The sequence below is a fragment of the Diabrotica undecimpunctata genome, chromosome 8, assembly GCF_040954645.1.
Source record: "Diabrotica undecimpunctata isolate CICGRU chromosome 8, icDiaUnde3, whole genome shotgun sequence".
Taxonomy (NCBI): Eukaryota; Metazoa; Arthropoda; class Insecta; order Coleoptera; family Chrysomelidae; genus Diabrotica; species Diabrotica undecimpunctata.
Window position 1 is genome coordinate 50,305,884 of NC_092810.1, and position 26,205 is coordinate 50,332,088.

At 31.7% G+C, this 26,205-nt stretch overlaps 1 protein-coding gene across 1 annotated transcript in view; it reads right to left on the reverse strand.

Annotated features, from left to right (window-relative positions):
- Positions 1 to 26,205, reverse strand: part of LOC140447526 (orexin/Hypocretin receptor type 1-like) — a 1,044,614-nt gene that overhangs the window by 786,726 nt on the left and 231,683 nt on the right. The window contains exon 3 of the mRNA XM_072540227.1: positions 4,704 to 4,740. The gene's annotated coding sequence lies outside the window, so the exon portion shown is untranslated. The remainder of the gene's footprint in view (positions 1 to 4,703; positions 4,741 to 26,205) is intronic.

Sequence of the window (26,205 nt, forward strand, 5' to 3'; positions counted from 1 at the left end):
TCGCAGCATGGAATTATCCGGGAATAGTCCTAAATCTAAACAGCAATTTATGCCTAAGGAAAGAAGTGGGATTACACTAAGAGGACAACTCATTTGTCTAAACTCTTAAATAATGAAAATGACTAACTTGACATGTGTAGGGATAGTTAAAGGAAAAAAACATAACCTGAAGTAAGATAACTAATATGAACTAATTAAACTTCCCTATCAAGTTGTGAAAAGGTAACTGGAATATTTGGACAATCACACAAGAATGGTTAGGACATGTCGCGAGCATTTCCTGACCAGAAATATTATGAGGCATAAACATCTGCCTACTCTGCAATAAACACATATAGTACGAACCCAATTGAGCAGCAGTGATCAGTTGCTGAGCAACAATCTCGAACCCACGTATTCACTAAAGCCGAGTATTGACAGATTCATTGACAAAAAATTCAGAAGAATAAGTAAGAAGAAATAAGAAGGACGCCGCGCCGGTCATCCTTACCTACTTCAAAATTCCAAACTAATTCCAGAACCATCCTGTATATGGAATCAGGACATAAATTATTGTAGAGTATTTAAGATTTTCGTGACAAGTGAGAATAAAGCAGACCAAAGATAAAAAAAAATCACAACATCTTTCCAAATTGGCAAATATTGAACAAATATATCAAAACAAATACTAAGGAATCAAATATCAAAAATATAACACACAATATATGGTCCAGTAGTGTAACAACATAGTTCCATAGTTCCTTATCAGTAATAGGATTAACTATAAGTATAAATCTAAATATGTAAATATATACTAAACAACCCTCGTATCATATGAGGTTAAAAGGAGTAATTCTCCTGGGAAGATTAGTACTTAAGAATATTAATTCATTATAAAGTGCATCATTTATAATACAAAAAAAAATGGATAAGTCATACATACTAATTATCTAATAAGTTATAGAAGTCATTAACCAATGCCAAAAGATACAAAAAATAGCGGTATACCTACGTTATCTGGTGATTAAGAAAATCTTAGACTAAAATGCAAAATATAATCAAAATAAGCTAAAGACAAACAGAGAAAGAGATTAGCTTAAACGAAAGTGTTAAGTTAGTCTTCTTCTGAGGATGAAGAACTAACCTCGTCGATGGTGTTATCAGGCAGTAAATCCTTTACATGAAATTGACCAATTCGTTTGTTGGACGAATTGTCCCTTAATTCATATACCAAAGGAGATATTACCCTTACAACCGTACACGGAATGTATTTCTGGCAAAATTTTGCCGAAATAGCATCACCTTTACTTGATTTTACAAAGTTTCTCTTTAAAACTCTATCGCCAACAAAGAATCGCAAATCTAAAGTATTTGATTGGTTATAAATATTATATGGTACAACCATAGACATATCATCATCATCAACAAACCTAAAAGTTGATACTGATAATGGAACTATTTCACTACTGTAATCATTAGAATTGTGTTTAACGCTACTGGGTAAAGAAGAATTGGTAGTTGACCATCTGTGATCACTTAAAACAGGCGGATTCAACGTTTCATGATTAGTAGTTAATTTCGGGACTGATTTGTGAAAAAAAATGTGGCCAAGTTATTAGCAACACACCACCAAGATCAAAATAGCCAGCAAAAATAATATATATATATAATCAAATAAATACCTTAGTTATCTTACTAAAATACTCAAAATAATTTCTAGTTATATGTAAATTATAACTATTCTAAACCAAATATTAATATGCAACAATTAATAGTACCTATAAGTATAGTACTGTTGGCTGTAGGAATAAAAGTTTATATAATATACGATATAAGTATGTGTAGGTAAGTGAGTAAATATAAGTTCTCAATAAAAATACAAAATTCAACCTAGAGTGTAAGTTGTACTACTATAACCTATCACTGAGGTCTCAAAATATTAATAACTAATAAATCTAATAAATAAAACTAATAAATCAATACAGCAGTATAAGTATACCTGTTTAGTATTAATAAAAAATTTAAAGATAGAATAAATCAGCAATAATATGAGTAAAAAAAAAGAAAAAGCAAAAATACAAAAACTCAAGTAAGAAAAAAAAAGAAATCAGCTAAAAGCTACTGTCTTAAAACCAAAACTTGGAAAAGGCACCGCGTTGGGACGCCGATGTTGCAAAATACTGGGGTGTGTAGGAGAAGAGAGATATAAGAAGAGTGGTCTATATATATGGGATAAAATAGATAACAATTAAGTAAAGAAGTATGAAAAAAAAATATTGAACGGAATGTGGCTAGGCTAGCAATGTAGGCAAGAGAATGACCACTAGAAACTCAAGGATGGATACGGCCAATTTGCATGCCTTTTAAAGACAGTAAATCAGGAAAATATGTATGATAGATAGAAAAGAAGATAAGAAAAATGAATAGATATAATGAAAATTAACAAAGAAAACAAATTGAGGGCGCCAGAAGAGGGATACTACTCTAAAAAGAGTAACGGTCACTCTTCCAGGTATCGTATACTGCTAATATTAATTAAAGTTGATGTAATAAACAAAAATGCTGTAAATGTAAAAAGGTAAGGAAATATTAATAAAAAAAAATTATATGCAAAACAAATTCAAGTTTATTAAATATAACTTCTTAGATTTTGACAATCTCTAAGTTACCAAAAAGTATATGAAAATTTCATAATATAATATTTTAAAAAAAAAGAATGTTGAAAACAACTATAATAAAAAGTTGAAAACTAGACAGAATAACTCTGATATAGAGTGTACAACCTACATCTAGGTTAAAAGGAATATATAAATGGGAACAAGCCAAGTTAAACAATTGAAACGGTATATTATCCTGAAGGGATAATAACCGGAGTTAATAACGCAAGATGAAATATAAAAAATTAGTTAAATAAACAAATAATAAAATAATTAAAGTTAATAGTGAAATAAATGGTTAATACAAAAAAACAATGGAAGATAATCTCTGGGTAGAATTTGAGCTCAAACTTACCGATACCTTACACCAAGGGGAGTTATATTAATTAATTTATATATATGTTATAAAAAAAAACTAGAACTGGTGAAACAAGATATATATATATATATATAGTTCTGAATCAAAAACCAACTGTCCTCCTACAGCTGTCTGGAAGGATACTCCCGCATGGTTTCGGTGTCCCAGCGAAGTCCTCCTTGAGGTCCGAAATTAGCACGGAGCTGGTGCTAATTGGCTCAGTTCCGATGATGACTGTCCTGCCCTACCTCTAGGTGCAGGCTGGAGAAAAAATGAGGGTGGAGTAGATAATACTCCCTGTGGCTTGTCCCAATGACCCTGATTCTAATAGAGTTGAAGTGGTACTCTCCCTCGGATGTTCTGAGGGAAATTTATAATTCCATGGTAGGTGGCTGAAAACAATTCCCCGTTACTTCTAATCTCAACATTGATAAAAAGAAATCAAAGAAGAAGTGAGGAAAGTTTCTTTCAGCATAAGAAACCGGAGCAAAAAGATAATTATGGTAGATAAAAAAACCCATCCAATCGGATGTAGCGTGACCTTGCTTCACATAGAGTAAAAATATAATGGCCTTGGACAAAATACTATATTAAAATTTGAAATAATGAATCTGAATATTAGGATATAGATAAAATACTCTAATGTTTATAAGATAAAAAATTATTATTTACCAGATAGCTAATCAATTCCGTGCTAGAAATCTCACTTCACCTCCCGAGTTTGCGAAAACACCGTCAATTAAATCGTTATGGTATACTTAGAATATTTAACTTCTTGAAGTGAAGGAAATTCTATGCATTAATGGGATTTTCTTTCGCTAACTGCCACCTTGTATGTACCACTTCAAACTCTAGATCAAAAGTGATTTTTAATTCACAGTTAATTAACCAAGAAGAGCCATTTTTCCACTTCCCCTCATCTCCTGTCATCTCTTTGATTCGCAATGGTACCAAATTAGATCAGAGTGACAACTTAAATTATTAAAAATACACACTTAATGGGCAAATGAACACTTAAAGTTAGGCAACCCATACTACATCTCTGAAATTATTTTCATATAAATTGTTTATTATTTAAATACAAATTGTAATAAAAGTAACGACTGTTACAATTTCCCCAGCTTTAACTGTCCGGATAGCATTCTTCAAGGCAACAAGAGACCAGGATTGTTGCTCAGTTTTCCTCACATAATTTCGTACCATTTCTAACTGCAAAAGAAGCATATAATTAAAAAAGTGTCAAGAAAATATAATGGGGCAATGTGAACCACTCCTAGTCCACGTTGCCCCATGCGTAGTACACATTCAAAATATGGAAATTAACGTACCAGTTCACAACGTATCAAAAGCAAATCTTAATTATTAAAAGCACATTTTACAAGCAACACCACAGTATCACAAAGTTAAAATAATCATGTCTACTTACCGAGAAATCTTTAGTCAAAAGTAGTAAATTCCTTAGATCAGCAGCGACGAAACACGTGTTTTTAATTATAACACGTCTGAACGTACTCCCCGTGCGTTCACACTCATACTAAAAGTAGATAAGATGTCTACGCATATTTGTAGTAGTTACTAGATGCAGTGTTGCCAATTCTAAACAAAATAACCGATGTGGTTTACATTACCCCCATGGTCCATGATGCCCCATCCTCCCCATACTAAAGGTTATTAAACATAAATATAATATACTTGTAATTATAACTTACTGCATTATATTAGATTCCATCAAAGGAGTACTTGTTCCTGAAAAAAAAAAAAAATAGATCTTTAATAGATATTTATAGCCCTTGTATTTTTTTTAATATACGATATAAACTGCGAAGCATAAGTTAGGGATGTAGCTTATTATTAAATAAATAATAATACAACAATTATACAACTGTATAGATCAAATAAGTACCTTATCTACATCAACAAATACCACTAGTATGTGTTTTTTCTTATTCAAAGAAATTAATAAATAAATTAAATTAAATTTATAAGTTGTTTATAGTTTATCACCCCGTGAAACAAAGCCAAACAATTACTTACAAAATCGAAAAAATTAGCGATATTTTTTAACTCGAATATCTTAAACAAAAAAGTAAGCTTGTTTTTCAATTGTTAATTATTAAATGTGTTTGTTTTAATATGTGTATTTTAATAATTGTTTGTCCATAAATTTGTGTTAAATTAACAATTAAATTTAAATTGCCACATTAGATATATTAACTTAAATTGTCTGGGTGGTGCATAATTTTGAAAAAAGATTTACACAACTTTTTACTGCAACCTTACACAAGGAAATATTTTATCTTATTTTGTAAATTTTACAATTTCACCATTTTGTAACACAATTGTAGCTTTCGTCTGAAGATGTCTGAAGAAGAGAAATCTAACGAAATATAACGAAATCGTTGACAAGAGTACACTTTGGCTTTTAATATTCAGCAGATATATATAGCGCGGCTACGCCGTGCCGGTCTCAGCTTGCGTAAAGGAGGGACTTTGAATTGAGTAGGAGCCTCTCAATACTTTGCGTAAGACAGACTGGGCGGGGGATGTCCTAAACCCCGACACGGCGCGTCCCAATGGCTGATAGGGAATGTTCCTGCAGATATGCAGGGCAGGTACGAATAAGGCTTAGCCAAATAGGGGCATGGCATTCAGCAGCAGTGATGCCATTACTAAATCAAGGCTGTTAGAACGACATCTAGCAGGTTTGACGACAGACACCCACAGGCGGCAATCCCATAATGATTTAACTGGCTGTGATACTGCGGTGCAGAAAACAATGAGAAACTACTGCACTAAATCTCCCAAGAAAAGCTCCATGACAAATACAAATCATACTACGGCCCCGAGTCTCCGGCTTCCCTTTAATGGGACAGGGGTGCTAAGAATCTCCGGAGGGAAAAATAAAAATAAAAATAGATCATTAATAAAACATATTGCTACGTGGAATGTTAGAACTTTATATCAATCAGGCAAGCTAAAAAATGTACAACTCGAAATGAAACGTCTGGGCCTGCAAGTCCTTGGAATTAGCGAAGCTAGATGGACCGGATCAAGAACTGTAAAAAGTGGAGGTTATATTACTTATTATTCCGGAAAAACGGATGATGTTCATGAAAATGGTGTTGCTATAATTCTCGAGGAACGACTTGAAAACCTGGTTGACAAATTTGTTCCTCTTTCAAAGCGAATACTGATGATAACTATTAAAAGTAAGATTAATATAAACTTAATACAAGTATACGCTCCTACAAGTAACGAAAGTACAGACAACGAAATTAATGAATTTTACCATGTATTAAAGCAAGCACTAACTAACACAAAAAATCACGAAACCTGTGTAATAATGGGAGACTTCAACGCTAAAGTAGGAGAAGACATAACTCCCGGAATTACTGGAGGATTCGGTCTTGGGGAAAGAAACGAAAGAGGTGATAGATTGGTGGAGTTCTGTAAAGAGGAAAACTTTGTTATCACCAACACATGTTTTAAACAACCAAAAAGACGTCTCTATACATGGATATCACCGAGAGATGGCCATGGTAGTGTAATGCGTAACCAAATAGATTATATCATGATTAACAATAGATTTCAAAACTCATGTAAATGTACTAAGACATATCCAAGTGCTGACGCAGCCACCGATCACAATTTACTGGCATCTAGAATCAACCTAAAATTAAAGACAATCAAAAAGCCTTCCATTACAAAGAAATACGATAGACAAAAACTAAAAGAAAAAGAATTTAAACATCACTTTGAGCAGACAATGAGCGAAAAAATTCGAGACAACATCACACAAGTATACAATGTACCAACAGTCGAAGAAAGATGGGATAACATAAAGACTGGTATCATCGAGACAGCAACGCAAAGTGGAACTGCCACCCATTATAAAAAGCAAGCGTGGATGAAAGATGAAATAATAAAAATGATGGACGAAAGAAGACAGCTTAAAAATAGAAATTACTCAGAGTATAAACGGAAGCATAATCTGATTCGAAGAAAAATCAGGGAAGCAAAAGAGTTATGGATGCGAGCAAAATGTGAGGAACTAGAAGAATTGCAACGAAAACATGACGAATTTAACACACATAAGAAAATAAAAGAAGTTACAGTATACAAAAGAAATACACCCATAACATTAACGAATAATAAAGGTCATGCACTATCCCTAGAAGACGAAGTAATGGAGGAATGGGAAAACTACATTAAAGCATTATTTAAGGATGATCGAGGATCACTACCTAACTTAAGTGCAAATACAGGACAATCAATCTTAAAAGCTGAAGTGGAAAAAGCCATACACCTAGCCAAAAACAACAAAGCCAGTGGACCAGATCAAATATACAGCGAATGGCTAAAATTACTCTCAAATGACAATATAAAAGAACTCACTGTACTTTTCAATCAAATATATGATACCAGTGAAATTCCATCAGACTGGTTAAAATCGATCTTTATTCCTCTACCTAAGAAACCAAACGTTAAGAAATGTAGCGATTGTAGACTCATTAGTTTAATGAGCCATGCCGTTAAAATACTGTTGCATATTCTTCTAAACCGAATTAACAACAAGTGCGAAGAAATAATTAGTCAAGAGCAGTTCGGGTTCCGGAGATGCCTTGGAACTAGAGAAGCACTATTTTCTATGCGAACACTCCTTCAACGATGTTGGGAGGTAAGAAAACCCGTATATATGTGCTTCATTGATTTCGAAAAGGCATTTGATCGCGTTTAGCATACCAGACTAATTACCGCCTTGCAGAGCATCCAACTAGATGAGAAAGACATCAAACTTATTGCCAAACTTTACTGGAACCAAACAGCCATTATTAATACCAACAACAGAGAATCAAAGCCAATCAGTATTGAACAAGGCGTAAGACAGGGCTGTGTACTGTCTCCTACCCTCTTTAACGTGTATTCTGAGAATCTATTTAGAGAAGCTTTAAAAGATCAAAAAGGAATTATCATAGGAGGAGAAATAATTAACAATATACGGTACGCCGACGATACTGTAATTCTAGCTGAAAACATCGACAATCTGCAGGAGCTAATCAATAGAGTTGACATGGAATGCACAAATTGGGGACTGTCGATAAATATCGATAAAACTAAATACATGGTGACAAGTAAAGTGGATATCGGCGCAACCCAACTGATATTAAACCAACAACCGCTGCAGAGAGTTTAGAGATTCAAATACCTTGGATGTTGGATTACCCAAAATCTGGATCCATCCTTCGAAATTCGATGTAGAATTGAACAGGCAAGAAACTCATTTCAAAAATTCAAGCCTCTATTATCCAATAACTCATTAAATTTGGAAATCCGTGAAAAGTTTACAAGATGTTACGTGTGGTCTGTACTTTTGTATGGATGTGAAACTTGGACTTTAAACGCCGATATCATGAATAAAATCGAGGCGTTTGAGATGTGGTTGTATCGAAGGATACTAAAAATTCCATGGACTAGCAGAACCAGAAACGAAGAAGTTCTTCGAAGAATGGGACATCAACGAACTCTATTAAATATTATTAAGAGGCATAAACTAGAATATCTTGGACATATAATCAGAGGACCAAGATATGAGTTCCTTCGGCTAATTCTCAACGGTAAAATCGAAGGAAAGAAATGGATAGGACGAAAGAAACTCTCTTGGTTAAGGAATTTGCGGCAGTGGACAGGTTTGACAGCGGACCAATTGCTACACGTAGCGCAAGACCGAGATCAGTATAACGATATTATAAGCTTGGTAGTCGCCGACGTTCCGTAGGGATGTGGCACTCTAAGAAGAAGATATATATATATATATATATATATATATATATATATATATATATATATATTAGTTAGAATGCAACAAAACTTAAATGGAATGTAGAATACAAAAAGGTTAAACAAATGTAACGCCTGCACATAATAAAGATAGTATTAAAGAGTTTGATAAAAAGTGTAGTTTACGTGCAAAGCAATAACCTAGCAAAGTTATTAACTGGGAGCAATGTACGAGCTTAAAAAGTTTAAGGATGATTTAATATTTAAAAAAATTTATTTTAAATGATACTTATCCTAAAACAAATATATTTCTACGCCTTACATCTGCAAGCTCTGTCTGATATTTTATGCAGAAGTACAGCGTTCAATAAGAATTCACTTATTCCTTGATATGACACAAGCAGAGTCTTTGTTCGAAGGTATTAGATGAATAAGTAGATTCTTTGTCCTTTAATATATTTTTATCACTATGTCGAAGAGACGTAATTTTATTTCTATGATAACGTTACAATTGCTGTATCGTATTCTATTCTTTGTAAAGGTAATTGTATCTAAATTTAAAATGTAATTCTCTCAACTACATAACTATCCATTTGTTCATGACAAAGGTTTGCATAGAGTTTTGATTTCAGAGGGTAAATAATGAGACAAAACATGTAGTTTTCAGTTTTTTACGTAGAATTTATTCAGTTTTAGTCATAATATGTTTTTCAATGTATATCGACTATTATATCAGTTTTAAATTTCTTATTATTATGTTTTATATTTACATGTAAGTATTATAAGTTCATTTTATTTACGTGCAAGTATGATTCGAAAATAATGTGTTTCTGACATAAACCACAAAATATAGATAATATTAGCATGTAATTCCGTTTCTTAAATATTTTAGCTATTTATATTTCATGCTAAAAAACGCAAATCTTCTACAATCAATTTTTTGATGAAATTTTGCGTCGTTATTGGCTAAAATAGACTGTGCCTACTGTGAAGTCAAGGTAAGACTGACAATAGAACGTCCGATTGAAGGGTAGGGTAAATCTTGAAAAATTTCTTCTACCCTAATATATATATATATATATATATATATATATATATGTATATTGTGACGATTAGGGTTTATAGAAAATAATTTATAAGTTATATACTACATAATATTAGATATTTGGTTGTTTTAAATAAGTTATATACTAGAGAATTTAATAAAAATTATTTATGTGAGGGTATTTTTAAGAAATTATCATATAATAATTGTAAAAATTTGTATTTTAATGTTGTAAATATATTTAAGTGAGCCATGTGCATAGGCAACCAAAAATACTCTCGAAGTGACAGATAGAAATTAAGAATTATAAGGAATATAAAGTGGGGTTATAATAATATATTGTTTGAAATGTGTATTTTATTAAATTAGAGTGTTAGTTACTAATTTGAATGTTTATTCTGATCTGAAAAGCCTAAATGTCAACAAAATTATCAATGGAACATTAACGAATTTTCCAGAGTGCAGAGTGTGACCATTGTTTACGGTCGAACATTCTGGAATAATGATTATGTCGGTGGATGGAACAGATATTTTTTCGAGAACATCCATATCGAAGAAATAGAACGAAATTGGAACATGATCTCTTACCAGATGGTTCTAGAATATCCAAAAAGATATAAATACCCGTGATTTGGATTCAAGATGAAAAGTTTTTAGTCAGAAGTCAGGCCAGTTTATTATGAAAGTTAGTAGAAGATAGACACAATTAATTAGTGAAGTCAATTGTTCACAGTTTTAGTAAGTCAGTCAAGCAGTTTAATAAGAAATATGAAAGTTAGTTGGAGATAGTCCAATTGTTTAATATAGTGAGTTAAATGAAGATTAAAAATTATGCATATATTTAATGCACATTTATAATTATACACAAATAATTATTGAAGATTATAAAAGTATATTAGAAGAATATTGGATGGACATTGGAAGGAATTAAAATTATATTATGATTGGAGATTAGTATAAATCAACTTATAATAATTGGATATTGGTATATTGAAAAGAAGAATAAATATAAATGGTGTTTGCTGGTTTGTTTGGTGGTGTATAAATGCTGGTGAAGAAAACTATATCTTAAATTGGTAGAAGCTGATAATTGAAAAAAATAATTTCACAAAAACAAGGATAACCGAAGTACGAAGACATTCAGTGATGATTAGAATCTATATAGTGGAAAACAGTTCATTTAGGCATTCAGTGAAAGAAAGGTACAAAATTTTGTTAATATAATTTAGTTAATGTCATAACAATTTCAATTTTGAAGGTAGTTTGTTTAAATTTTAGATTGTCTATAGATTTTAATTAGTTTTATATCAATTTAAAGATAGTTTATTTTAAATATACATTGGCTAGGTTAGATATATATATATATATATGTGTGTGTTTCATAATAATTATAATAAAGATAATTTAAAAAAGTACTTACAAGCTAATTCTTTGAGAACCGCTATAAAAACCCTATATATTATATTATTAAAAATACTCATTGCTCATCATTCAAACAAACAACACATCATAACAATTTGGCACCCAACGCGGTGGCTCTCTATTTAAAAGAATTAGTTTGGGAAGATAAGTGCTCTCATATAATTAAATTAATTATCAGTAGAAAGGAAAAATTATAGATTTTATTTTTAATTATATTTGAACAAGTAAAGTCTCAAAATGTCTCAAGGAAAGAAAGGTACAAGAAGCAAAAAGAATGAAGAAGATGTGGAAGTAGAAACACAACCTATACAAGAGGAGAGTTTAGTTCAAGTTCCACTAGATACTGCAGAAATGAATCCAGAAAGAGAGGAAAATGTCAATATGGCAGCTTTGATGTCATTAATGATGCAGATGAACAAGACAATAGAAGAGAATTCAAAAGAAGTCAAAGAAGACATGAAAAAAATGGAACAGAAAATGGAAGAGAATACGAAGAAAATGGAAGAGAATACGAAAAAATTGGAAGAGAACACGAAAAAAATGGAAGAGAATTATAGAAAATTAGAAAAGAAAATAGAAGATAATAATAATAAAATTGTAAAGCAAATAGAAAAACAAATGGATAAAAAACTTGAAGCTGCAGAGAAAAAAGTAGCAAATGAAATAAAAATTATACGGAATGACTACAAGAAAAGGATAGAAAATGAGAGGACAGAAGTAAAGAGGATTATTCAAGATAATAAGATAGATATAGAACAAAAAATAGAGTTACAGAAATGTAACTTAGAAGTAAAAATTAACGAAGACAGGAGAAACACAGAAGAAAAATTAGACGAGATAAGCTGATAATTGAAAAAAATAATTTCACAAAAACAAGGATAACCGAAGTACGAAGACATTCAGTGATGATTAGAATCTATATAGTGGAAAACAGTTCATTTAGGCATTCGGTGAAAGAAAGGTACAAAATTTTGTTAATATAATTTAGTTAATGTCATAACAATTTCAATTTTGAAGATAGTTTGTTTAAATTTTAGATTGTCTATAGAATTTAATTAGTTTTATAAGAATATCAATTTAAAGATAGTTTATTTTAAATTTACATTGGCTAGGTTAGATATATATATATATGTGTGTTTCATAATAATTATAATAAAGATAATTTAAAAAAGTACTTACAAGCTAATTCTTTGAGAACCGCGATAAAAACCCTATATATTATATTATTAAAAATACTCATTGCTCATCATTCAAACAAACAACACATCATAACAATATATATATATACATATATATATATATATATATATATATATATATATATATATATATATATATATATATATATATATATATATATATAATATATTAAAAGGAGTACGACCGTCTAAATTTAAATATACAAGGTGAGTGAGATTCAAAAATGAAGATATACGTCAAGGAGAAAAAACTATAAACAAACTGTTTCAATCTTTTAATAGAAAACGTTTCGTGGAGTATTTCTGCACTTCTTCAGTTCTAATCATTGTAAAGTCATATAAAGATGTCAAACAATGTCAAATGCATAGGTTTAGGTGTTAAAAATACATTTATTAACTACAATAAAATTGCAATAAACACATTACAATTTTTTTAGATTTAATAAAAACTAAAAAAAGTAAACAGGAAAACAATAAAATATAATACAATACTTATATCCTATCGCTGATGTACAATTTATCGAAACATGAAGCCAGGAGAAAAAGTAGCTTGTTTTAATTAGAGCTTAGTAAACAATTAAAAAAAATTAAAATTAAAAAAAAAACAATATTTAATTTTATTGTTGGAGACACCAAAGCAATTAAAAAAGCAACTATTTTTGACAGAAAGGGCTCAACGAATACGAAGGGAAAAACAAAAAATAATATGACTAATACAAACTTTGTATGAAAAATCAACTAGATAACAAAAATACTCGTTTACGCAGGACAGAATAGAAAAGTCAAATTTTTTTTTATATAATATAAATCTGATTAAAAGGGAAGGTTGGAAATATAATGTACCGATGACCATGGACACGAAATTGTGTTGGGGAACTATGATGTACCCTTTGGACAAGATTTTACATCGAATGCGAAATGTGAAAATTGATGAAGTTCTCGTTAAAATGAAAAAGAAAATGATTGAGCTTCCTGCGTGAAACATCTAAAGTGTACAAGTCTGTCCCAAACCGTTCTTTCAGTGCGTCACTAATTTTGACGTCATGTATAGTATTTTAAGAATGTCGAGAATTATTGCATGACATTTTAGTTAAATCTGACAGTTGCAGGATCGTAATCGGTTAAATGTGAAAAGGTTATTTTTTTAATATAGAATAAAAATTTTTACAATTCAAAATTGTTTTTTAATTTACATATTAAAGGTCCCGTCCTGTATATAAATTTTTATTGCGCATTATATTGGAACGGCAGTTTGTCATAATTCCTATTCTATACATTCCAAGGAAAGTGCTTAATTAGCTAAGATTTACCATCTATAATATTCAAAGTCAAAAAGAAAACAGTGACAAGAAAAATAGACATCTCACAACTGAAGAACCCTGAATAGAAAAAAGAAATAAGTATCAAGCTTGAGGAAGAAATAAAAACGATCGAAAACTTGGTACAGACAGACATTGAAGTAACATGGACTGCTCTAAAAACAAAAATAACAAAGATACAAGAAGAAGACATCGGGTTCATAAAACACAACAAAAAACAAGAATGGATAACGCAAGAGATCATGGACCTCATGGACGTAAGACGAAAACATAAAACAAGCCCAATAGAATACAAGCGAATCAACAAAATTATTAGAAAAAAGTGCAGGGAGGCGAAAGAAAACTGGATGTTAACAAAATGCCTAGAAATCGAACAACTTCAGGAAAAAATACGACACTTTTAATATTCATAAAAAAGTAAAAGAAATGACAGGTAGACACAAAAAGAGACAAGCAACAATATTAAAAAATGATAATAACGAAATAATTATGGGTACAGAAGACAAACTAGAGAGATAGAAAGAATACATACAAACTCTTTTTGACGACGATAGACCTTGTTCTCCACCATCCACAGATAGTCGAATAAATGAAAAAGGCCCAGAAATAACCAAAGAAGAAGTGATTCATGCAGTAAAATCGCAGAAAGATGGAAAAGCCACCGGTCCAGACAATATCAATGTCGAAATACTTAAACTAATTGCAGATAACGAAAGTAAAAGTCTAGATTTAATAACAGCACTATTCAATAAGATATATGACACAGGTAAAATATCAACAGACTGGCTGAAATCAACATTCGCAGCATTACCAAAAAAATCGAATTCCTCACAATGCGATGATTATCGAATATTAAGCTTGATGTCTCATGTCCTTAAAACTTTTCTCAGAATTATCCATACACGAATTTACAAGAAGTGCGAGTTCCAGATGAGTGACACTCAGTTCGGATTTCGAAACGGATTGGGAACACGAGAGGCTCTTTTTGCTTTAAATGTGTTAACGCAACGATGCAGAGACATGAATGTAGATGTATATGCATGTTTTATTGACTATCGAAAAGCATTTGACTGCGTTAACCATCAAAAGATGATCGAAATTCTGAGAACAACTGGAGTTGACGAACAAGACTTGCGAATTATCTCAGAACTATACTGGCACCAAACGGCAACAATTGAAATAGAGCACACAACATCCGAAGACATACAGATCCGACGAGGAGTGAGACAGGGTTGCGTCTTATCACCGCTACTCTTTAATTTGTATTCGGAGTCTATATTCAGAGAAGCATTAGACGAGGTCCAAGGCGGAATTAAGATTAACGGAATCAGCATAGACAACATCAGATATGCTGATGATACCGTCTTAATAGCAAGCAACGCACAAGAACTACAAAATATAATAAATGCGGTAGTTCACCACAGCGAAATGTTCGGTTTACATCTAAACGTTTCCAAAACTAAAACTTTAGTATTTTCAAAGACACCAATAAACGTACAGGTGTATGCCAAGGGTCAAATAATAGAACAGGTAAATTCCATAAAATATTTGGGAACAAATATCAATAGTCAGTGTAATCCAAAAAAAGAAATCCTATCAAGAATCGAACAAGCAAGGAAAACATTCATGAGCATTAAAACATTTTTTACAAGATCAGACCTTAGTCTACAGCTTAGAATCCGAATGATCAGATGTTACGTTTTTTCTGTCTTACTGTATGGCTGTGAAAGTTGGACAATGGACTCTAAAATAGAAAAAAGAATAGATGCCTTTGAGATGTATATATACAGACGAATGTTGAGGATTCCATGGGTACAAAGAATTACTAATGTTGAGGTACTTCGTCGCATATGTAAACAAAAAGAATTACTAAGAATAATCAAAGAGAGGAAAATGCAATACTTGGGTCATGTACTGAAAGGCGAAAGATATGAATTACTTCAAGTTATACTGGAAGGAAAAATACAGGGCAAAAGATCAGTAGGAAGACGCCAGAACTCGTGGCTGAAAGACCTGAGGAGATGGTTCGACCGCTCATCCGCAGAGATCTTTCGCGCAAGAGTTTCCAAAACTACAATTGCCATTTGGATCGCCAACCTTCGAAAGGAGACGGCGCAATGAGAAGAAGAAGAATAATTTAAGGTTCATCATGATTGTTAAAACACGTATGTTTCCCTTTTAACCATTCTACTAAAGAGTGTTTAGTCCAACTTGAATTTGGTATGAAGAGTAACATGTTGGCCTAAAATGAACAAGAAAAAATTTAAAGACGCCAGTTCAGTAGGTTATGGCTAACTATATTTTTATACAAACCTTCACTAAACATCCTGTATACACGAGTTCTAATAACATGTTCATAGTTATTGGTTAATAAACGGCAGGAATTGGTAATAAAGTTGTCCCAGCCTCTTCTTCTTATTGAAAATAATTTAATAATTTTAATATTAGTCTTTGTTTCTTCTCGGTATATCTGGGCATATGTAAAATATTTTTATGACAATAAATACAAAATTAAATTTTCACTATAAAATGTTTGAAAATACTAACCTGGAATGACAATTATCATTTTATCAGTTGACATTGTGAAAATACTATCACAATCGAGACCATCTGCGTCAAATTATATTTATGCGCATCATTGATTGGATATCTATTTACCGTATTCTAAACTCTAACCAATTGTACATCCGTAAGTAGAATTCGCTTTAATATGCAAATACCCGTGGACGATACATAATTTTCTAAGTTCTATGTATAATAATCACAGACTCACGTTTTTTCTGTCACTTCTAGCTTAATGCGTTAGAGAGAATTCGATCAACTATGACGCACTGAAAGAAGGGTTTGGGACGGACTATAGTTTTATTTTTTAAATAATTTTAAATGATATACCTAGTAAATGTATGTGTTCTTAAAAAATCTCAGGGATTACCTTAAAACCGATATGCACGAAACCAATAATTGTCTTCGTACTGCCAGAACCTTTTAAGTCCTCTTGGAAAAACAGATCATATAAAAATCTTTGAGTTCTTCTGGAAGGACATAATCTCTCTGTCCAACTGTCATGCTGGAAGAGGCTTCTGGCTGAACAAACCACTGGATGTTCTATCATTAAATGATGAATCGTAATTCGTCGTCAGTTGTTTTTTCTTATATATATTACAGTTTTTTCTGCAGAGACAGACAGACAAACGCAATCTGTAGAATGAAAATTTTAGTTTCTATATTCTAAATTTTCTGTTTCTAAATTTTAGAAAATTTTCTAAATTTTCTACAATTTGGAAAATTTGAGAAAATTTAGTATGAAATATTGAAAATATTTCAATCCAATAGACAAATTAAGTACAGCTTTTCTAGATATATTGGTAAATTGAAAAATTCTGTATAGTTTTTTCGGAGATAGAGGTAGCTCTAGTTAAATAATTGCATTAGATTTAGTTATTTAAGAATTTTTAGTAAGTATGTGTATAATACTATTGAAAACTTCTTTTGTTTTTTATTTGATTTATCCACCAACAACTGTCATTTTTAAATTTATAAAAGCTTAACATACTATAAACAGAAAATATCCCTCCATTGCTTTGAAAGAATATAAACGTATTTACTGAACTAACATAATACCACTACCACGATAAACACAATTTTGAATTGAATCCTCGGTAAATATAAAACATGTCAATATTATTGTGTGAACTAACCACTTAGAAAAAACAAAACTGTTTTTGCCGTCATACAAATAAATTCTTCCTTTTCATTTCATACGGCTTAATGGAGTTAAAAAAACCTCATTGTTTAAAATATAACAACGCAAAAATAGATTTTTTTTTAAATCCACATTTCTATATTTTATATTTTATACTTATATTATACTTTATTGCATGGATTGTTACTAAATTTTTGAAAGTATTAGTTGTATATAATAATGTCGAATGTAAAAATCTCAGGTTTTTATTTTAAATTATGAGTTTTAATTTATTTATTTTATATTACGTATCGTATTTATATTTAATAAAATATTTATAGTAAACACTGGCATAGAAAACAGACATAAAATAAATGATAAAAACAAAAACACACTTAGTTATATCATGTTTATGTAAAGCATTTTCTGTAACAGAAGCATTTTTATTAGCAAAAATAAATCTACCAAGTGGAAAAAAACCTACCCCCAAGAATGTTAAAACCCGATCTGTGAATAAATTTATGATAGTATCAAGGAGTCCAATAAATAATGAACAACGAACCCTTGGTGGACAGCAAATAGAGAGAGTGACAAAATATAAATATCTGGAAGCTTACATCAACACAGAATTAGATCCAGACCAAGAGATCAGGGTACGAATAAAAATGGCAAGGGCAGCGTTCTTAAAATTCAAGCAATCGTTCTGTGACAAAAATCTGAATACTGCGCTGAGATTGAGGTTTGTTGAATGTTACTTCTGGTCCCAACTATTGTACGGGGTAGAAACATAGACGTTAAAAGCGCAAAAAAAAGTTAAGAAGCTTGAAGCCTTTGAACTTTGGATATACCGGAGAATGTTGAGAATTCCATGGACTGCCAGGGTCACCAATGAGGAAGTGCTGAGAAGGATGGGCCGAGACAAAAAATTGTGTACGCAAGGCTGCATACCTTAGACACACACTGAGGAATGGTAAATATAGTCTTCTGCAGGTCATCATGCAGGGTAGAGTCGATGGCCAAAAGGAAATAGGTAGAAAGAGGAAGTCATGGCTGCGAAATATTCGAGACTGGACAAACATGACTGTAGACGAAGAAGAAATTAACGAGACTTATACAATACACAAAAAACAGGGGTGGAGTTCTTTCGACTTGTAATTTTTTCTAAATAAGTTTCAATTTCTTTTACGGCACTTAAGGTTTAACGCAAAGAACGCAAGAAGCTGGACTAGTTAGCACCCATACGGAAATTATTTGGTGCTTTCGTTACCAACTGCAAAACTGCTTTAAGTCCTTTTCAGTTAAGTCTTTTTCAACAGTGGATAAGAAACTGGAAGATTTCTAGAGCATTTCTCATTTAAGCAATATATTTCAAATACACTCAATAAATATGGGATTAAAATTTTCGCCCTAGTTGATGTTAGGTGTTACTTTATTTTAAATCTTAAAGTCTATGTAGGGCAGCAAACTGGTGCTCCCTATGCTGTAAGCCATTCTCCTAAACCGGTAGTCTTGAGATTATGTGAACCCATAAATTAATAAGGAGGAATATTACTACTGATAACTGGTTTACAAATATGGAAACATTAGAGACGTTGTACGCAAAAAAGCTGACTTTAATTGGTACAATTCGTAAAAACTAAACAGAATTACCACCTGAGTTTGTCAAATCCCCAAAGTCCTGGTTCGTCAACAGTAGTTTATTTGGTTTTCGACAAAATGCCACTCTTGTGCCCTACAAACCTATGTAAAATAAAAACGTCCTACTATTATCCAGTCTGCATTATGATAATAAAGTAGATGAAGTAACCGGTAAATCCGAAATCATAGTGGATTATAACAATACTAAAGGAGGTGTTGATAAAAACTGTTGATCTACCGGTTCTTCTTCTTCTTCTTAAAGTGCCTATCCGTTCCGGATGTTGGCGATCATCACGGCTATCTTTACTTTATTTATTGCAGCGCGGAACAGTTCAGTGGTAGTCGTGTTATACCACTTTCGTAAATTTTGAAGCCAGGAAATGCGTCTTCTTCCCGGTCCTCTCTTACCATTTACTTTCCCTTGGAGAATCAGCTGGAGAAGGCCGTAACGTTCTACCGGTTAATAGTTGTATTTGGTTCGAAGTTTAATATGTTTTCACGCTTATCCGAGTTGTGGTTGTTGTTTTGAACCAGGTACATATTTATTTCAGCCAGGAAATCCTGTACCTTCCTGGTCCTCTCTTTTCTTCTACTTTTCCTTTGATTTTGGATGTTTTTATTGTTGCATTCTTATTAAACTTCCTATTTATTAACGTGGTCGGTATAAGATATCTTTAGGATTTGACGATAAAGCCACATTTCGAAAGCTTCAGTTTTTTACCTGTTTTGCATGTAGCGTATATGAGAGTCCACGACTTACTCCATGCACCAGTATAGGAAAGATATAAGCTTAGACAAGAAAATAGAGGGGACGCGTAAACGTATCTAATTGACTGAAGCCGGCACCAGAATTGACTGGCACCAGAAAGGTTGCCAGGTCATATTTTATTTCTTCAGTAGATTGAGAATAATGGATATATATATATATATATATATATATATATATATATATATATATATATATATATATATATATATATATATATCAATAAATAGATTTTTTTCAAAATTTATAATAAAATTGAACACTGACATAATGATCATTTTTTAGACCTGGTAACCCTGCGAGAGGTAATATTGGGCAACGTATAGTCACAAAACATCACGGTCACATCGAAACTGGCGTCACTTTTCGAAAGTGTATTAAATGAGTGTTACCTGTACTGTCTTTTTTCTTGTCTAAGGATATTAGTTATCTGATTTTAATCGGCATTTATAAATCATGACATTAAAATAGTGTTGCCATGTTTTGAAATGCAGATGTTGCTTTTCTATCCTACATTTGATTTCTAGGGAATGATTAATTTTCATTGACTTTCATATTAAAGTAGCTGTATGTTCTTAATCTCTTTATTTATTGACTGTTGAAACAGAAAAAATACTGCTTTAATATAATTGTCTACCTAAAATAAATGGTCCATCTTAACGTACAGCAGAATACTAACTTTTATGTAAAGGAAGTTCGTGCTTCAATAAGAAAATTTACTTTTATTCCTTAATTAGTGGGATTTGCAGACAGCCCATCTACAATAAAAAGTAAGCAACATTTCATTTAATGTAATGCTCCCTTTTAACAAATAATGACTCTTGCACTTTTCAACAAATATTTTAAAAATTCCCTTTCCAACTTAACGACAACTCGTCGCATGTTTGCATCGTTAAATCTAATGGCACTCAAAATAAATAAGAATTTATTTTGACTCTTATCAGATTTTATTATTACTTCAATACTCCAGCAAAAGTTATTTGGCTGCTCGTTAACTGCCAGTAGGATAAAGTAGCAACAAAACACTTTATTTATATTTTTGACATTGTTGAAACTGTGTGGCATGTATCCCTATACTTCCCTACTACCGGGTACCCTGATATCATTATGTCATATAATATATTACATGTTAACAGGTGTTTTTCTATTTACAACGTGGTCTTTTCTTATACAGATTTTGGGAACAATAACAAATTTTTGTGACAAACGAGCAAATATTTTGGCCATTTCTACAGTGAAGTAGGAAACAATAGAAAAGCAGCAGCAGGTGTAAGTATACTAATAAAAAAAGGCTGATTCGATATATTAAAAAATGGGAACAAATAAACAAAAGACTATTAAAAGTTGAGATGAAGCTAAAAGGACGTGACTTGTCCGGTGGATACACCTTTCTGAAAATAAAAGAGACGGTAAAGGATCAATTTTATGACCAATTGATGAACTTGGTAGAGAGTATTGGAGCTAGGAAGCAAGTAACTCTAAATAAGATTTACCTCTCACAAAAAAGTGCCATCGATTAAATCTAAGTTTTTTTTGCAAAATTTATCATCAGCTTTTTGCAAATAACTCTGGCGGATGGCGGATAAAATTTTGCATCTGGCGGACTCATATTTATTATATTATATATATATATATATATATATATATATATATATATATATATATATATATATATATGTACATATATAATATATATATATATATATTTATATTTATATATATATATTATATATGTACATATATATATATATATATATATATATATATATATATATATATAATATAATAAATATGAGTCCGCCAGATGCAAAATTTTATCCGCCATCCGCCAGAGTTATTTGCAAAAAGCTGATGATAAATTTTGCAAAAAAAAACTTAGATTTAATCGATGGCACTTTTTTGTGAGAGGTAAATGCTTCATTATGTAAAATATAACGATAATATTGTGTTTGCTAGAAAAGGTAAAAAAATTTAAAAATACAGAGTTTTGCAAGTGAACTATGTAAGTGTATGATAATAGTCAACCATTAACGATATTAGTGGTTTTTGGATTAATCTGCTTTCCAAACCTAGTGAGTTACGAATAAGGAAGAAAGCATGTGGAAGTAAACTTTTAGTCAACATTTTATTTTTATCCAAAGTACAAAAGGGTGTTACAAGTTATGTGTATATTTTTATAATCATTTCTAAACTTTAAGTTCATCTGGGTCCTCATCATCAATATGATCATTTCTGCAGCAGTCTCGTTATTATTTGCCTGCACGCCAGCATCTATTTTTTTATAAATGAGATCCGGCTAGTCTTTCCAATTTCCAACAAAATGTTTTCTATGGACGATTTATTTCATTTCAATGAACCTCAAATCTATTGTAACTTAGGTTTCAATAAATAAATCGTTTTCCCTTTTTGTATTATAGACTTGCTGAACCCTATGTCAGAACGGCTTTATGATCTTAGAAAACATAGATCTTTTCGATGAATTGCATTTAAAATGCCACTGGGAAGGTTTTTAACAACAGCGTCACTACTCTTTATCCAGTCTAATATCTTCTAGTCTTTACCAAGTCTCAACACCTTTGAATGTTTTGCAATTATGTCTTCACAGTCTTTTCTGTTATTTCAACGTTCTTCTTTTTTATTACCCTTTCTATCATACCGGAAATCCTATCTGGTGACAAAAAAGAATGACCAACAACAGAAAACGTGAACTTTACTTTCTTGAAGTGACCAGGTGCTTTATAAACCAACCAGTAGATTATCATAGACATTATCGTGCTATTTTGGTACTATCTACCACATCCATTTGCAAATAGGTGAACTTTTTGATTTGATTTTTAAAGTTAAATTTTATGAGAGTATCATGTACAGCAGAGGCAACAGCACTTGAATCTTTTGGATATTTATACTCCAGCCACACATATGACGTCATATTTGCAGAAGAAAGATGGTATTTCGAATTTCCAGTCACGATGGTGAAATTATAAAAATTTATTTGTTGCGAGAAATATTCTTAGTCAGGAAGCTTTGTTAAGGAAATATTCTTTTGACAATCAAAAGAAAATGTTTGTATCATATGATTTGATTCGTTTTTTAACAACGAATGAAACGCTTTAGCTCTTAACGTATGAACTCTCTGCTTTGTTATAACCTTTAACTTTTCTTCTTTTAAATTTACTTTTCTCAAAATTTCCTTCGTTCTCTGATATGCAGAACAAGCATCTGTTAAGGGAGTGCCGAATGATATTTTGTAGTGTTCATTAACGTATGTTCGAAAATATTAAACTTTACGGAATGATGTATATAACGTTGAAAGTACATTCTGTAAAGCTTTTAAAATTCAGATCACATGGTAAATACAATCTAGTTGACAATTCTCTATTATAATGATTTTCTGCACCTTTTAAACGCCCCATAAATATTTGGATACATAATTTTATTGGATTAAATCTACCTTTTTGTTGTATCTCACCCTCTTCTCCCTTTCGGTATTTCACTTCGGATAACAAACTTTCTTAAAACACGCTCTATTTTTTCAGAACTTAACTAAGTTACTCCAAGAAATCCTTTCTTGTATATTCTTTACTAAAACTCCACCTTCTACTGTAGAAACAAAATATTTATTTGAAGTTTTATGTAGCTTTGTAGTTAAAGTAAGTAAGTTCGTGTAACCTTCTGGCTCAGGTCTAGTGTTAGGGTTTTCAGGTCGCGCAAGCGCCTCTAACTTGACTTAACGACTACTTTCGTAGCCGGGACCGACGGCTTTACGTACCCTCCGAAGCACGGTGGCAGCTCAGTTAAATTAGAAATTGAAAAATTTTTCGGTGCCAGGATTCGAACCCGGGCCCTCCAGCTTGTTAAGCCAGTAATACAGCCACTGAGCTACGACTGCCACATAGCTTTGTAGTTGATCTCTTAGGCTATTGACCTTGATAAAAATTCGATAAAAAAATATCTTGTTTTAAATATTATTATGAAACCGCTGAATGTCTCGCATCTTTAAATATTTAAAACAGTTTGCCTTCATAATCGCGTATGGTGTGCACATGTGACGAGTCATGTGACTCAAAAAATGTAAGCGATTAACCAATTGCAACTACACAGTTATGCAACTGGCATAGGCTCACATATACAAAATTTTGCATCTGACTCAAGATTTCTAATGCCTATTTCTTAGCAAATACCTGACTTTGCAAGTAAATTTGTAGATCAGCAGATAGTTATAACATGTGACAAATAACTTTGCTATAGAGTCTGCAGCTTAAGTCTTCACAAAACAGTCCTGTTATATAGCGTAGATGCGTATTATGCTACGTCTTCTCTGTCCTTTTTTATGGTGTTGAGTCATGCACCTTGAACGAAGATATGTGCAAAAAATTAGAAGCATTTGAGATGTGGCTATATCGGAGAATGCTTAAGATCCCGTGGACTGACCGGGTCACAAATGAGGAGGTCCTCAGAAGAATGAATAAGAACCGAGAGGTACTTCTTCTTCTTCTTTGAGTGCCTCTTCTATCGGAGATTTGATATCATTAGGGCGATTCTAATTTTATTTACTGCTGTTTCGAATAATTCGTTAGTGGTACATCCACACCACTCTCTTAAATTTCTCATCCAGGACATTCTTCTACGGCCTGGATTTCTGCGTCCTTGGATTTTCCCTTGCATTATATTTTGTAGGAATGTGTACTTTTGGCCAAAATCAGGTGGCCAAAGTATTCAAGATTTCTCTTTCTGGAGAGGTACTGACCAGCATCAAATCTCGAAAGTTACAGTTCTTCGGACATGCGAAATGAATCCAGATATGCTCTTCTTCAAGCCATCCTGCAAGAAAAAAATATTTGGAAAACGAGGTCCAGGAAGAAGAAGAACATCTGGGTTAAAGAACCTCAGAATCTGATTCAATACAATTTTGCAATCTGTGCAGCTTTTCCGCGCTGCTGCAGATAAGATAAAGATTGCTATGATGATCGCAAACATTCGTAACGGATAGGCACATCAAGAAGAAGAATATAGCGTATAGAAAAAAAAAAGAATAATTTCTATGCATGCCAAAAGTAATAAAAAAATGTGTTGGAACATAAAAGGAACTCTATAAAATTTGGAGAAGTATTCCTAGTATTATTACAGATATTTCTTTTGAAATTAAAAAAAAAACTTAGAGAAGAGTTCACAAAGAAAATAAAAATAAAAAAATATACTTGGCTGTATACTATAAAACCCAAAAGTTTTATTTAAAAATCTTTTATGAAAGGTATATAATTAAAAACCTTTTCGGGCTACATAAGAAAACCATAATATTTTGGTGAGTTTTTCTTAATAACTTGTATTTTTAGTAATATCATACTCAGCACTAGTTTGTGATATGACTATTTATTAAGCGATGTTAAAAATTCATATTTCTAGGATTTTCTTTGGTATTATTTTTCTCCTTGTAGTCGTGTGTATGTAGTCTATCGTTAACTGTTTTGACCTTATGTACCTTAGCGGTAAAGTTTCTAACGAACTTATTACTCCTGTCGTCAGAGACGAAAATGTCACTGAACCTCTAAAAATCTTTTGCATCTGTTAACTTTTTTGCATCTTTTTTGGGATCCCAAAATTGATATTTTTAGCAAAATTCAGTTTGTTCTTATGATTTTCAGAGATCACATCTCTGACGACTGAACTATATCAGAAAATCATTATCTATTTGGATCATGTTCTTAACTGGAAACTAAAACGTCAAAGAAAAAATTTAGTTTAAAATAAATTGTTCTTATTTCGAATAAAGGTTACATTAAGTTTAATTTAAATTTTTTTAACAAAACATATAAAATATCTAATATGTAAAATTTTAAATCAACTCTCCAAATTAATCTAATCTCATCTTGTTAACTCACTTTAGTACTCATTATGTGTAACTGATGTTGAATTAAATGACAAACAGGGGTGTAAAATGTGGATTTAGTCACGATTTTGTATAGCCAGAAGTTTAATGGTATCCACATGCAACGTAGCAGATAATACTAAAAGGTATTTCATATAAAAGTTATGAAGAAAAATCATGCGTGTCGTGTGCATTTTGCATATAAATTTCTTTTATACATGTTGGTACATTCCGTTATACCTAATAAAGAAAATGCTGTCACGCCCTGTTCTGCACGTGTTTTAACAGAATTCGAATTTACAGAAAAAATAGTAGTCCATATTATACAGTGCTAGTTAAAAGTCCGCTCCACCCATCGTATCTTTTGAACGGTTATTGTTATAATAGTGAAATTTGGAGGGAGGTAATAAACAGAAGTAGGCTTCTAAACTACTCATAACAGGTGGCGTAATAGTGACAGATAACGTTACAGCGCCACTGTGACCAATAATTTTAA